Raw genomic sequence first — 14,742 nt, 5'->3', positions numbered from 1 at the left:
AACAATTCTGTAGGCAGGATCTCTGTCGGATGGCTCAGACAGCTACTACCAAGCCGTTATTGCCTTCATCCCTGTTAGGGAGTTTTCCATAACGGATTAGGAGATGGAAGATAGTAATGGGCGATTGGTATCGGTGCTTACATGCCACCTTCACATATGAGAGAGAGAGAGAGACTATCTGGACATTTTTTTAACTCGTTATGAAACATTGTGTTGGATTCAACAGGATGGAACCTGAGTCTCCCCCTGCTTTGCCCCTTGTGTTGTCATTTACACCTGGGCTCACAGTCACCTGTGGGAGTGGGGCCTTCTGAGCGGGTCGCATGGTGCAGCCATTCTGCCCGGGGTAGATGGAGATGCGAGACAGTGCAGCCCCAGCCGGCGTGCTCCCATCTCTAAATCCCACCCGGCTTTCCCCATAAATGCTGGAAGGAGGGGGGCTGCCGCACCCCCTGGCTTGAAGTGGTTCCCATCATACACCCAGTGAACAATTTGGTTCAATGGCTCTCAGCACCCCCACTGTACACATTGTTCCCGCTCCCCTGGCTTTCCCCCCACCCGTTCAGCTGCCCCCCCCCCCCCCATCATAAAGGTGAGAGCAAACCCGGGAACTAAGGCAGGGCCCGGCTCTGCGTGCAAGGGGAAGGGGCGGCTGGGGAAGGGGGGGGTGTCGGTGCATGCTTTAGCTAGCGGGCGGGGAAAGGGGGGGGTCCCTGCTAAATGCCCAGCTGTCATCCAGGACACAAAGCCCGGTGGCTGGGCTCCCCCCCCCCCCCCAGGCTTGCAGCCGGCCCGCCAATGAGCGCGGGGCGCGCAGAGCGCAGCTCCGCCTCCCCCACCCAGCCCGGGCTGCTCCTGCCGGGGCTGGAGCGGGGAGCAGCGGCCGGGCGAGGAGCCAACTCGCCGGCAGGAGCTCGGCGGCGCAGAGCGCGTCCATGGAGCGGGCCAGGGCGCAGGAGACCCGCGCGACGCCAGGGAGCGTAAGTTTCTTTCACCCCCGTCCCTAGCGGGGCCCCAGGCCGGTGCAGGGGGAAGGGGACGGGCTGCATGTTCGGGCAGGTGCCTGGCTGCACTTTGTCTCTGGGTAGCGGGGTTCCCAGGGGAGATGAGCTGCAGGCTGGTGGAGAGGCACCGGGGGGATAAGCCCTTTTGGCCAGGGCACTCCCAGCCCCAGAGGAGAGAGGACAAGCCGGGACAGGTTCCGGGGGGGAAGCCGTGTTCGTCTGTATCAGCAAAAGTAACAAGGAGTCCTTGTGGCACCTTAGAGACCAACACATTTATTTGGGCATCAGCTTTCGTGGGCTAGAACCCACTTCATCAGATGCAGGGGGGACAGAAAGCTGAGCTCGGCTGCCTGGGGCTGGGGACATGTCAGGGGTGCCGGGTCTGCCGGAGTTTTGATCCAGTCACTGCGGCAACATGAGAGGGTTGTTAAGAGGTTGGACTTGTCGCAGGAGAGACTGTAAGTGGACTTGAATCAGTAGAGGCGGGGGCGCTGGGACAGTTTGTAGAGTGGGGGTGCTGAGAGCCATGGAATTAAACTGTGAACCCTGTGTGTGATGGGAACCACTTCAAGCCACAGGGTGCAGCAGCACCCCTCGTTCCAGCACCTATGACTAGAGGGAGGGGGGAATCCCAGGCAGGGAAGGAGAACTGACAGGAGGACAGAGAACCAAAGAGGGTAGGGATAAGATCCAGGCACTGTTGATTCATCAGCTGGAGTTGTCTAACTCAATCCTGTAGGTTTCAGAGTAACAGCCGTGTTAGTCTGTATCCGCAAAAAGAAAAGGAGTACTTGTGGCACCTTAGAGACTAACCAATTTATTTGAGCATAAGCTTTCGTGAGCTACAGCTCACTTCATCGGATGTAGGCAACACACACGGTGCACTCGCAGCAGGCTCTGTGCATAGGCAATACACAACATGAATAGTGCAGACACAACATGCAGTGCTCAGTGCAACTGACATACACCTAAGTGCCCACACATCACACGCAACACACAATGCAAATTACACACATAACATGCCCAGGGCACACGCATCACGCAACACGGTGGATGGACAATGCACAATGTAGACACAATATACAATGCATACTGGTTGCACACCCAGCACACAGAATTTAATGCATGTATTGTTCTGTGTGTGTTTTCTGTACAGCCCTATGTCGAATCATAGCGCACACAGCCTAGCTCACAGCTCCTACCAATTACAACATACATGGCTGAGACACAAAGAGTGACAGAGATCACCAAAAAAGCCAGGTGTTGCTCTTGCCCAATATGAAACCAGTAACTCTGTGCTGCCCAGCACAGGAACGTCAAGAAATATTCATTGCTTAATACCAGTTATTCAGTGAGTTCTGTCGGAGCAGCACGGCCGGTTATCTTGGGCTCAGCTCCTTCCTTGCACTAAGTCTTGAAAAGTTCCTTGTGGAAGAAAGTGGAGAACATTTTTCTGGTATGAGAGCCTCAAGGTCTAGTTTGGTTCAGTTAGAGTGCAGGGGAGTTGAGTTATACATCCGGCTCTGTTACGATGGGAATCATGTACTGTCTGGGAAGATAAGAGCTAGAACTGCAATAACTGTTCCCAGCTCCGTACGACATTCAAGAAAAGGACTGATCTCTTGCATAAGAAATAAGTTGCTGTGGGAAGGCAGTGAGTGGGTGTCGTGTTAGTGGAGAGGGAGAAGCAAACAGTGTGAGGGTGAAAGGGCTTATTGTTTGTGTGGGTGTGTGTCTCTGTAGATGTGAGTGCCTTTATGTGTGTGTGGCGGGGATGCATGTGCGTGTGTGTTCATTGTGTGTATGTGTGTGTGTTTCGGTATTCATGGCGGTGTGTTTAGAATATGGATGCTTGTGTGAGTGTACATGTGAGAAACTCTTACTGGTCTGTAAGGGTGCCAGTGTTGTCTTTGGGTCTAATGGGGTTTCATGTGCCAACGATGGGAAGATCAGGGCTCTGTTTCTGCAGTCAAAAGCAGCACTTGAGGGTTTAGCGATGCCATAGCAGAGGAATGCTCTGTGCCGCCCCCCATCCACAGGTACTCTCGTCTTCTAGTGGCTTCCAGACAGCTGGGCATCATGGAACGCAGCAGCCCAGCCTCTCACTGCCCCCTAGCAGATTAGAAGTTTGGAGGATGCCCGCGGATCCTGGCAGGTTTTCGTGTGTTGGGGTTCGCTCCCTTTTTAAGTTGGCTCGCTAGTTTGCGGTGTCGGTGGATTTTCTGTGCTCATTTAGAATTTGGAGTTTGGGGTCTATAGAGCGTGTGTTGCTTTTCTAAATGTGTGGGTAAATTTGGCAAATGTTTAAAGTTTGTAACGTTTGAGAAGCAGGCACAGTGCGGGCAAGTTCTGTACAAGATTCCTGTGTGCATAGCTCTGTCAGTGCACCTTCATCCTGACCTAAAGGGTCTGTATCATTAAATCATTGGAGACTGACCCCTATCATGTGATGAGGGTATTTGCCTTGAGATCCTTGCTCCCCCACTTGATACAACACTGTATTATTTTAGTCCTGAACCTCCTCACAGCTCTGCCAGTGCCCCTTAATCCTGCCCTGCTGTCCCCTCCTCCTGGTTAGTCCTGTATCCTTTTGAACCGGAGAGTGCCAACTGAGACTAATTATATTTTTCTTTTCCATGTGGAAAAATAAATATCTATGTACCAAGATATTCCAAGGGTTCCTCAATATCTGAGACCAGCAAACTCATTGTCTCTGTGACCTAAGGCCTGTTGTAGCCCAGCTCGTTTGAGGCAAAAAAGCAGTGCCTAATCCCATCTCTCTCGTAAGTGTTTATTCCGATACTTAATGCTCATTGTTCAAATACAGCCAGCGAGGTTGTTTTTCTTGCTGAGTGATGTGGTGAGTAGGAGTGTGAGCAGACGTGATCTCAGTGGAGTGCACCACCTGGAACAAAAGTCCTAATGAGGCGGCACCTATCTGAATTCCTGATTCCATCACTCCAGACCCTGATTAAATACCTCACCAGAGAGCCTGTCAGGTTCATCTTAAGACATCCACAGCCTCATGCACCCCCTTGTAATCACACTCACTCTCAGTAGCACTCCCAAATCCACACAGGCACACGTGGATGCACCTGACATTGCACAAAGCTTCACAGTCTCATACCTAGTTCAGGACCTAATGTTAAAAGGGGCTATTTTGACAGCATGCAAACCCTGCCATTTGGACGACTATCTATGGATACAAAATCACTGGTGCAGTGAATTCTGAGTGCAAAAAAATCACTAGTGCAATATACTGTGGGTGCCAAAACTGTTGGTGCCATTAATTGCACATGCAAAAGTGCACCTGCAAAACATGGGGCTGCCACACAGAAGCTGGCCTTTTGTCTCACACACAGTTGCACACGTACGTTTTCTGTCACAATCACAGCCACATTTGCACGGTCTCTCACATACACACACAGACAAACACACACAATTGTACCCTTCACCCCTTCAGTTCACTAGTGTTGGAAACATCCAGCTGTGTCTGTAACAGACCCAGTTCCCAATATGACAGCCTCACTCGGCACTGCGGGCTACTAAATTGATCTTAATTCAGTCTAATTCCACCCACCACCTTAGTCATTCTTCACTGCAGGCAGGGCTGGAAGAGTGGTGGGAGGCAAATGAACATTAGATTCTCACAGGAAGGAGAGAACTCAGAAGCTACTTCCCTTAAAAGCCCTGCTGAGTGGTTTGGGGTGCCTGACGCTGGGCTTTCTGTTCTGGGAGTGCAGAAAACAAGGGTTCCTCAAGCCAGGTCTCCACTCTGGAGAATGGGGACAATGCCTGGCTCACTGGAGGGGAGAAAAGCAAAGATACTCCAGGCTGGCACTCTGCTCCCGTGCTGGGGAGAATGGGCATATGCCATAATCGGTACCCTCGCTAACAACTGTACTAATAAAAAACGCAAGTCCTCCCCTGAGGGCTGAGCCTTTTCTCTGTGCACTTGCCCTTGCAAGCTGGGAATGGCTGGAATAGCAAGCTGGATGCGAGGGAAGGGGGCCTTCTACTGAGCCCTCCCCAAAAGTGGCTGACTGATAGCTCCTACCAATGGGGCTGTGGAGAAGGAGCACAGGGAACACCTCCGGCACTTGGGGGAAGAGTGTGAGGGGGCAGCTGCTGGAGTGTTGGCATTCACAGGGTGGAACTGGACAAAATGGACTGACCTTGAACAGAGGCCATCTGACGTCAAGGACGAGACTTGTTTGGTCTCTTTAGAGGCAGCGAGGGGGAGGGAGTAGGGTGCCTGATATAGGCTGGCCCAGGCAAGGAGGGAGCTTTCTTATTCACCGCCACACTGGTTAACAAGGCTGGAATCGGGTGCTGGGAACAGAAGTGACCTAGTGTGAGCTATCCCTCGAGGGCCTGTCAGTGTGTCTTGGTTACTACTCCTGAGCCCTCTCTAAAGCATTATCATATTAGTTCAAGAGATGGACCTGGATCACAGCCCTCTGGCAAGCCCACACTTCAGTGTGGTTGCAGTCCAGACCATGGTCCACCTACAAATGCCATGGCTTGCCCCTGGCAACACACACAGAGCACTCAGCAAGGTCCAGGCCCTGCTTAAATCAAAATGATCCACTCAAAGATAAAGCGATGAAGAGACATTGGGAAGTGGGCGGATGTGCCAAAGGAAAGGGGTAGCCTGAGGGAACAAGAACAGAGGTGGAGCCAGGCATGGTGAGGAGAAAAGAGAAGGAGCGTGGAGTGAGTTGAGGGGAAAGAGAGGTGCAGGATGGAGGCGGGTGGTGGTGAAGTGACTGGGACAGCAGGAAAGAGAGATGGTCCCAACGAAAGTGCTTTAGCTGGACTGGAGGGATGGGAGAGGTGCTGAGACGCCTGAAGGCCAGAGATCAAGAGGTTGTGGTCAAGGGGAGTTGTGACTGATGTCTACAATGGAGCAGGAGGCGTAATGACGTGGGTAGACACATCTCTGCTAGCTCTGATTGAGTTAGCACACTAACCATAGTAATGTAGCCACAGCAGATGAGCAGAGGGGACTAGTTCCCCACTCCAGGTATGTGCTCAGGCAGCTTTGGCTACATTGCAAGTCTCAGCACGCTGGCTGGATGAGCAGGAGCCCGGGTAAGTCTCTTCAGGTTGGAAATTGCTTCTTCCCACTCTAGAGTAGCCAAACTCTGAGGCATAGCCTGTGGTTCAAGCTATAGGGACTATAAAACAGACCTCAAAGTGACAGAACTTCTCAAGAGCCTGCTAGATAACAACCCCTGAGGAGCAACAGCGCTGGGGGCACTGGCTGAGACGCAGAAGAGGCTGAAGCAACAGCCTGGGCAGAGCAGCAGGTTGCTCAGATTGTGGCGTAGGAGGGCCACTGGCTATGGCAGGGGTGCAAAGCAACAGAACCGTTTGACAGCGGGATACCCTCCTGCTCATTAACCCACCACAAGGGCCTGAAGGCTGCAGGGTGTCTGTGCATTCAGATACTCTGGTGACCCATGTGGGAAAGAGAGACAGGGAAGGGCCCATGGGTGGGTAGGTGGGTGGCTAGGAAAGGGCACCAGGACAGAGAGAACTGGGGGGAGGCAATGGAGTGGCCCTCTCAAAGAGAGGGAAAGGTTTGGGATGCTCCTAAGTGACAATCAGCCTGTGGCTGTAAAATGATTAAATCCTGCTGGGCGCAGTTCTCTGCCCCGTGCAAGACACCAGCAGGAGCTGCGTCAGTAACCCTGAAATGTCCCTGCAGGTGCGGACGAGAGACTGTGCAAAGCGGTGGCTGAGTCCCAGGCAGCCTTGTCCCAGGCCTCCACTGGACACTGGGCTCAGGCAGACTGAGCTAATTATACCCAGACTGTTAACTTCCGTCCTTCCCTTTGGGAGCCTTGTCCTGTGAGTGAGCGGTATGGGTTGACACTGGGTCGTGCTCTCAAAGGAGGCATTCAGGGCATGCAGAGAGGTACACTTCCCTAGGCACTAGCCCCATGAGAACTCCATGCACTGCTTGTACATCCGCAGCTGGCAGGGCAATGGAGGATAAGCCATGTTGAGTGCTGGTGTGGATGCCACCAAATTGACCTACTTATGGAAGACCAGATCCCCAGCAGCCTAGCTGGCAGGAAAACATGCAGGTTTTGATTCACCAAAAATTCATCATACCAGAGACAAATTGGCACAAAACACGTTTCTAACCAGCTCTAGTTGGGGCTAAACAGAGGCCCTGCAGACTTCAGGGTAGCTGAGGATCTAGCATTGGTGGGAAACCTGAGCATTTCTTCTTACTGCCTGATTGTTTACTTTCCTGTGTCTCAGTAGTCCTTTCTCCTCGATCATGTGCTTCCCCCAGCTGGTTGGCTGGGTGGCCTTAAAAGTCACCAGCTGCCTAATTTATTTGACTGTTGCCTGTTTACCTTGCTGCTCTTGAGTTTGGTTTTCCCTGCGAGACTTTTTGTAGGTGCACAAACAGAAAGGAAAAAAACCCCGCTCTAAAAGTGCGGTTAAGCTCTGGCGCAAGCCAGGCCCAGGGAGGACATTCAAAGCGTAGAGCCAATAGCACCATTGCAGTGTTGGCCTTTGAGGCTCTTTTCAAGAGATACCGATTACAAAGAAAAAGTGAGCATGATCTAAAATTAGGGCTGATGTTGGGGCCTGGTTAATAAATGGCTGGGAAGGTCTGCAGAGTCTGTCTGGATGCTTTTCCTAACCAGCTTGGAACCTTTGCTATTATTATATTATTTGTATCGCTGTGGCTCCTAGGGACCCTGTCATGGTCCAGGACTGCAAGAAAGGGCTACTGTGTTGTCCCCATGCTGCTCACCACAGCCACATGGGCTGGAAACAACAGGGATAGAACTAGGATCCTCCTGCTGCAAAAGCAAAGCCATTTACCACTTGAGCTAAAAGAGAATCTCCGTTAGCTTTGTTTGCAACATAAAGCCTGCGACAAACAGCCTGATTCCAAGCAGCAGAGGGCAGCGGTGCACGTACACTCAAGCTAGTCCCTTACGATAATATTATTGCCAATTATTTATGACAAAGGCTCATCTCCTGAGCCGATTGCTTTGGGGAGATAAGCATTTTTCTGGCTTAGGGCACTGGCTCTCGACAGCTGTGTGAGAGAGCCCACAGCTGGACTCGTGCCTACATCCTGCTTTAAGAGAAAAGGCATCCATCCGACAACCTCATTTGACCTTGCCATGTAATAATGCAAGACCATTTGCCATCAATGGAATTTTCTAAGGGGAGTTTATTGAGGTTTCACAGATGCAAGAGGGATGAATTTGGCTGGTTGCCATATTGCATAAGCAAAGAAAACTATGTCATAGGTTCTAATTCAGCATGCAAATTGCAAGGAATATTTACATCTTTAATTGACATTTAAGAAGATGTCAGCGGCGGCAGCAGCAAAGACAGCTACTCTACCAGCAGACATGCCTCTGTGAAATGTAAGTGCCTGTATATTTAAAAAAAAAAAATTAAATGATATCTCTGCAAACGGGTTACCGACAATCTTGTTTAAAAGTTAATTGAATATTCCTTGCAAGTTTGATGTACATTTCTCTTTTGATATAACTGCCTCCTTTGGCAGCCAGGAATTAAAGGGGCGGACTTCACAATGGGCCAAGCTTCAAAAGAGAGAAGGAAGAAAATACAAAAAGAGAACTGGATTTTCCAGACATTTCCTGCAACTGCGGTTGCATCTAAGGCTAGTTGAATAGAGCAGGAGTGAGGGAATGCAATGCACACTTGAGAACACTAGGAGAAGGGGGAGAGAAAGAGGAGACTTACAAAATGGTGGAAGCCTTCATGTGTCAGTCTGAATCCAGTTCTGCTCTGCAGACTGCTCCCTTACTTCGCACAAAATGCAGCCGTTGCCTTTGCTGTTATTTCAACTACTGTAGAGTCACATCTGTCCAATCATGTGGGACATGAAAAACCGCCAAGGGTCTGGCTGAAGAGCAAGTACAATTGACAGTGCAAGCAAGAGAGGAGTAGAAGGTATGGTCATTTCAGATAGAAAAGTTGCTTTTCTTAATTCTGCTTATGGTGTTTAGATGCTGTGGGCATGCTGGAAACGCCATAGGCAGACAGAGGAACCCTTTGTATGGACTAAATGCAAGACTGCTAGAGAGCTATTGGTAGTGTGAGACTACAGGGCACAAGTCTTTACACAGAGAAGTCTGATTTTAGCACATAAAGGCTTACATAGTGAGATCTGTAATTGCAGATATTAAATTGCACAGTTCATAGATTAAAATGAATACACTCGGGGGACATGTCTGTTTCAGATCACAAAGTATGGGGTGCTGCTTGGATAAGCAAGGTTTGCCTACTGGTTTTGGTTTTGAAGGAATCTAAACTCTAAGTAAAGGGGAGTTCAAACCCTTAGGAATTGGAACTGCCAGCTTGGCTGCATCCCACTTACAAAACGGATCCTTTCGTGGCTAGAGTTAACAGCCTATTACTGCTATCGGCTAATGGAGTTATTTCTTTAGCTCAGGTGGTGGTGGTCTGTGGTGCAATACTGTAGGTCTTTGGTTCAAACCCAGATGATGAGCTGCGGCGGGGGAGTTGTTATATGATGGCTGTAGGGTGACCATATAGCAAGTATGAAAAATCGGGGTGGGGGTGGGGGGTAATAGGCGCCTATATGAGAAAAAGCCCCAAATATCGGGACATCTGGTCACCCTAGATGGCTGACAAATTGGGGACTGAACTGCTGACCTCTAGAACTGAAAGCATGAACTGCTTGACTAAAGAGCTAGAGCTACATACCTGGGGGTAGAAATAATGCATTTCCTTTGTGAATTGGCACAGAGGCGGGCCTGTAGCACCCATCAGTGGCTTGCAATTACATGTATCTAGCCAGTGAGACTCATGCAGCTCCAGTAGGTAACCACCAATGGGAGTAAAACCTGATTCCCTTCTATCGGAGGGTAAAACTTTGTTTAAAGAAATGGATGAAGGTTTGAGTTTCTACCCGGAGAGAGGAGTCTGGTCATGTTGCAGCTATAAGACTATGGGGGCAGGAAGGAAATGCACCAGGGGAAGATGTTCATGAGTCCCAGCTCTTCTCGCACATGGGCACTTGTGCAATGGAAATTAGTGGTGATCCTTCCTGGGGCTAACAGCTCAGCAGAGCCAGGAAGAGGCAATGCTTGGCGCAAGTTGACCCTGAGATGAGGGGCTTAAGGAATCAACCAGGAGGGCTTGTCTGCTTATTCTGCCAGGAAAGGTCACTTGAGGGAGGAATATTGTGAAAGTGCAAATAGGGGGGCAGGCCGGGAGAAAAATCTGTCAGGGGTGGATGGGGGTGAAGAGAGGGAGAACGCGAGTGCCTCATGGAATGCTAATGTAGCAACTGAGCGAAGTGAGCTGTGCAGGTGAATGGAACAGCAGCAATAAAGGGAGGTGAACGTTCAAGGAGACGGGAAGTCGGAGCGTAGGGTAGAAACCAGCTCCCATTTATGCTGCCAGCAGGAGAGAAGCCTGAGCAGTGACACTGAATTGTTCAGCTTGGTGGCGGCGGCCCTCAGAGCGATTCTCCTTGTTACACTTTCTCAGAGAGGGAACACGGGAATTTCAGCTGGACTGTCAGGGTCAGAAACTCCCACTAACCCCACATCCTTTCTCTCCTGGGAGCTAGTTTCTGAGTCAGGCCGTCAATTTCCAAGCTAAGATTTGGGATACTCTCTCCTTCCGTCCTTCCTCCTCTCTCTGTCTCACCAATCATTATGGTATCTAATCTCAGAATTGCCTTAAACTTAGTGAGGCAAATTCTCCCCTGGGGAGACGTGTTCCAGGACACACGCGTGGGGAGCGCTCATACTAGCTCGTGCATAACGTTAGCTGCCTTGAGTCAATTGCCAGTCAGTTAACTCAAGGTGAAAGAGCGCTCCTGCAGGCAAACCCAGTGACACCTGCGCTGCACCAGTGGGCAACGAGGTAGGGGGAGTGGGAAGTGGCAGGCTGTTGTAGGTGCCCTGTGCCCTGAAAGGCTGTCAAGTGCCCATGGTTGTGTTTGTATCAGAGGCTCCAAGCCAAAGGAGACCGATGGAGCCCTGCTTTCCCATTGGTTACCAGCTTTATTAGGTCGGAAGAGGAAGAAAAGAGAAGACGAGATTACAAACAGAACTCCATCTCCATGGCAACCTGCTGCTCAACTTTTAACTTTTCACTGTCCATGGAGAGGTCAGTTCCCCTCTGTATGTTTCCAGGGTTCATTCACAGCAATAGCAGCCGGGGCAGGCAGTTCCTGGCACTTGGGGAGTGACTGGCTTGAGGGGCCTGAGGTTCAAGCCCTTCACTACGCCAGCCGGTCATTAAACGTGAGAAAGTGGGTTTCCTATCCATCCTTGCAGCTTTAATCGTAGATAGCAGGGCTAGGGAGGACTGCATTGTTTTCCTAGGCCACGCTATCTAGTGGTTAAGTTGGAAATTTGGGAGGCACCTGGGTTTTGTTTCTGGCTCTGCTGCTGTCTGATCCTAGGCAAATTCTACCCCTCCCTACCTTGCCCACACTGTGGTTGTCTCCTAAAATTTCCCACTGGTTGCAGCAATAGCAGGAGCCCTAGTGTAGAGAAGGCTCTGGCGTTTTAACCCCTGCAGTATTACATCATCATGACAGCTGCTGACATGATGCTATCTTTACGGTTCCCGATACATTCAGGCACTTTTGTTTGTTGTTTTACAAGCTGCTAGAGCTTATGCAGGAAATGGGGCCAGTGTGGGAAAATCAAAGCCATGCTTCTGGGCATTAGCTGATAGGACTTCAGCGGTCAGGAAGGTATTCACAACTTCTCCTCCAGAGGCAGCAGTTACCCAGGTGGTGTGCAGGGATGGGGTCACCCATTTTTTGGATATATTAGGGCTTGGCCACTTCCAAAGACTGGTCTTGGAAGGGCCACAAGGAAGGGAGACTTTGTGGCATTTCTGGTGGGATCAGGAAACGGAAAGTACCTAGAGTCCCATCTGGGAACCCTTTTCCATGTGACTTCCAGCTTTAGAGAGGTCTGGATAGTTCAGCTAAGAAACCAGGCCTCTGGCCATGCAGCTGAACTCCAGCTCTGAGCCCTTCACTTTTCTCCCTGATTGTTGTTAATTATTTGTATGACCATCGCACCTAGGAGCCCTGGTCATGGACCATTGTGCTAGGCACTGTACAAGCACAGGACAAGAGATAGTCCTTTCCTGCTTCCTAAGCATGGCTCAGAGGCAGAGGTAGCACAGAAGAACACCCTGCAGTGACGTTCTGGGGGCTGATTAGAGCCTGGGCCAAGGCAGACCCTTTCAACCATCTTTTTGGGGGTTGTTTTTTTTCCATCTTGGCAGATCATGTTTTATTGATTCAGAAATAGATGAGTGAAAAGTGCCTTTCGGATCTGAAGTGAAAGCCGCGCTCGGCATTCAGCTGTCACCCACCTCGGCATCAGCTGCCAGCCTCGCACTGTTCCAGGACCCAAAAATAACCAGTGCTGGGTATACGAGGTCCCGTTCACCCTCCTCCTGGAGAGAGAACAATCACTTTGCATCTGTCAGCTAGGAGGGTACACATCCCAGCTGTGTCTACAACACTCTGGGAGCTATGGCAGCAGAGCTGCAGTGCCAGAATTACGCTGTTAGAGTGCAGGCATGCAAATGCTTCCTGCATCTCCGGGAAGGGTTTTTTCCATCCGTGTAGGTAATCCACCAAACTGAGTGGCGGTAGCTAGGTTGACAGAAGAATTCTTCCATCAGCCTAGCTGCTTCTGGGGTTAGGTGGGCATAGCTATAGTGCTCAGGAGTGCGTGTATTTTTGACACCTCTGAGCACTGTAGCTAGGTCAGGTTAAACTTTAAGTGTAGGCCAGGCTCCAGGAAAGGTGGTGGGTGTGACTGTCAGTCAACAAGCCATGTTATGTCTCATTAACCCTTCCTGAACTGTTGCCTACCACCAACACCCCTAAGAGCTATTCATTGCTAGGGATTCTATGTCACCATGTGGCTGGAACACCTATTGGGGACTATGCAGAAATCTCTCCCAGGAACTTGTAATGGGAAGAGAGGTGACCTGGGTACAGCTCACAACCAGGGGAGATTGTTATCCAAAGGTTAGAGCCCTGTGAACTTGAAGGATCAGGGTCCTAGTCCCAGCTCCCTGTTGTTGCCTGTAGCTTATCTAATAAATTGTGTCTGATATCAGCAGAGCATGAATTTCTTACAGGCATAGGTGCCAACTTCTCCTCTTCTACTGGGGGGGAGAGGGCGTAACGCGGCGCACTCAGGGGAGGAGCTGGAGGGAGAGGTGAGCTGGGGTGGGGAGTTTGGCTGCCAGTGGGTGCTGAGCACCCACCAATTTTTCCCCTTGAGTGCTCCAGCCCAGAGTCGGCGCCGATGCTTACAGACAGAGAGCCCGTGAACATCTTCTGACTTCAATAGAGATTGGGGGCACTCAGTGCCTTGCAGGTTTGAACCCTGAATCTCCAAAGATTCAGCAAACTTGTGAGAGAAAAGAGGAGATTCAAAGCTAAGTTTCCAATTAGCGACACTTTAATGTCAGTATGAGTCACTCATTAGTGAGAAAAGCCAGATGCTCTTAGGAATTAAATAAACTAAAAAGATCTCCCCACCATCACCACCCTGGGAATATTTTGCTATGGCTCATACACGTTTCCTTTGTGCTGGGAGCATGACTGATATGACACGTGTGTGCACCGTGCTCTGGCATTAAATCGCTGATGAGGTTTGGAGATTCATGTGACAAAATGAGGCTGAGAGTAGATTGGATTCTTTGGGCCACTTGTTTTTCTGGCTCTGCCTCTCTTTTTGCTTTATTCAGACATTATTTCTCGGGGGATGCACAGGGTTTCATTCTAGGTCCGTACAACGCCTAGTACAGTGTGACTCCAGTTCCTGACGGGGGGCCTCTGGGTGCTACTGCAATACAGAGCATCAAAAGAGTAAATAAATAATGTAGGAAAGAAATAATGAATGGACAGTATTTGGGCAGATTGTCGTCGTGTTGGCAGCATTGCCCCATGTAGACTGCAGCTGTTGATTCTGGCTTTATGAGGCACAAAGGAATTGCCAGGCTGGATCAGACCCAAGGTCCAGCTAGTGCAGCCTCCTGACTTTTGAAGCACCAGCTGTTTAAGAGGAAGGTGTAAGAACCCCAGAGTAGCAGATGTGGGGCTGTCTGCCCCCTTGCGTGGGTCTCGTCCAGATCTCTGTCAGAGAATGGCTTGAGCCCCAAAGCCCAAGATTTAACAGCCTTTCATGATTCATGAGGATGTTTGAAAAGCACCTTGATGCATTTAGTGTTGCATCCTGGGTTGCCTCACTCCATGTGATGTCATTTTGTCTGGTGAGGATCCCAGAACTGGATTGGGGCAGAGCTGTGAGTCAGGGGCATTGGTGAAGTTATATGGGGTCCTGGGATTGGAGATGCTGTTGGATAGGATGGCAGGACATTCGCAGAGCTATGTATGGGGCACAAGAGTGCTATGGGTCAGAACTGAGATGCATTGGGGCCGAGGACAAGAATAGCAGATGTTGCTGAGGACTGAAATGCAGCACAACGTAGGGGAAGCTTGCACAATGGCTGTCCTTATTACACCTGCATCCACGAGTAGTCAGCCCATTCTTCAGAGCACTGACTATATGTTTATTTCCCTCTGGAATGCAACATGACCCCGCTGTCACCCATGTTATTTGACACTGAAGGCAAGGTATATTTCTAGTAGGAGGGAAGATTGGAACTTTTCAAGCACAGCTCCCAGTAACAATAACATCTTGAT

General features: G+C 50.2%; 1 protein-coding gene across 1 annotated transcript in view; it reads left to right on the top strand.

Annotated features, from left to right (window-relative positions):
- The first annotated feature begins 881 nt into the window (after positions 1–881).
- LZTS1 (leucine zipper tumor suppressor 1) overlaps positions 882–14,742 on the top strand; it is a 42,520-nt gene continuing 28,659 nt past the window's right edge. The window contains exon 1 of the mRNA XM_073325139.2: positions 882–980. The gene's annotated coding sequence lies outside the window, so the exon portion shown is untranslated. The remainder of the gene's footprint in view (positions 981–14,742) is intronic.

This window comes from Lepidochelys kempii, chromosome 26, assembly GCF_965140285.1.
Source record: "Lepidochelys kempii isolate rLepKem1 chromosome 26, rLepKem1.hap1, whole genome shotgun sequence".
In the NCBI taxonomy this organism is placed as follows: Eukaryota; Metazoa; Chordata; order Testudines; family Cheloniidae; genus Lepidochelys; species Lepidochelys kempii.
The sequence above is the reverse complement of the archived record's forward strand: the minus strand, read 5'-3'. Positions and strand labels throughout refer to the sequence as shown.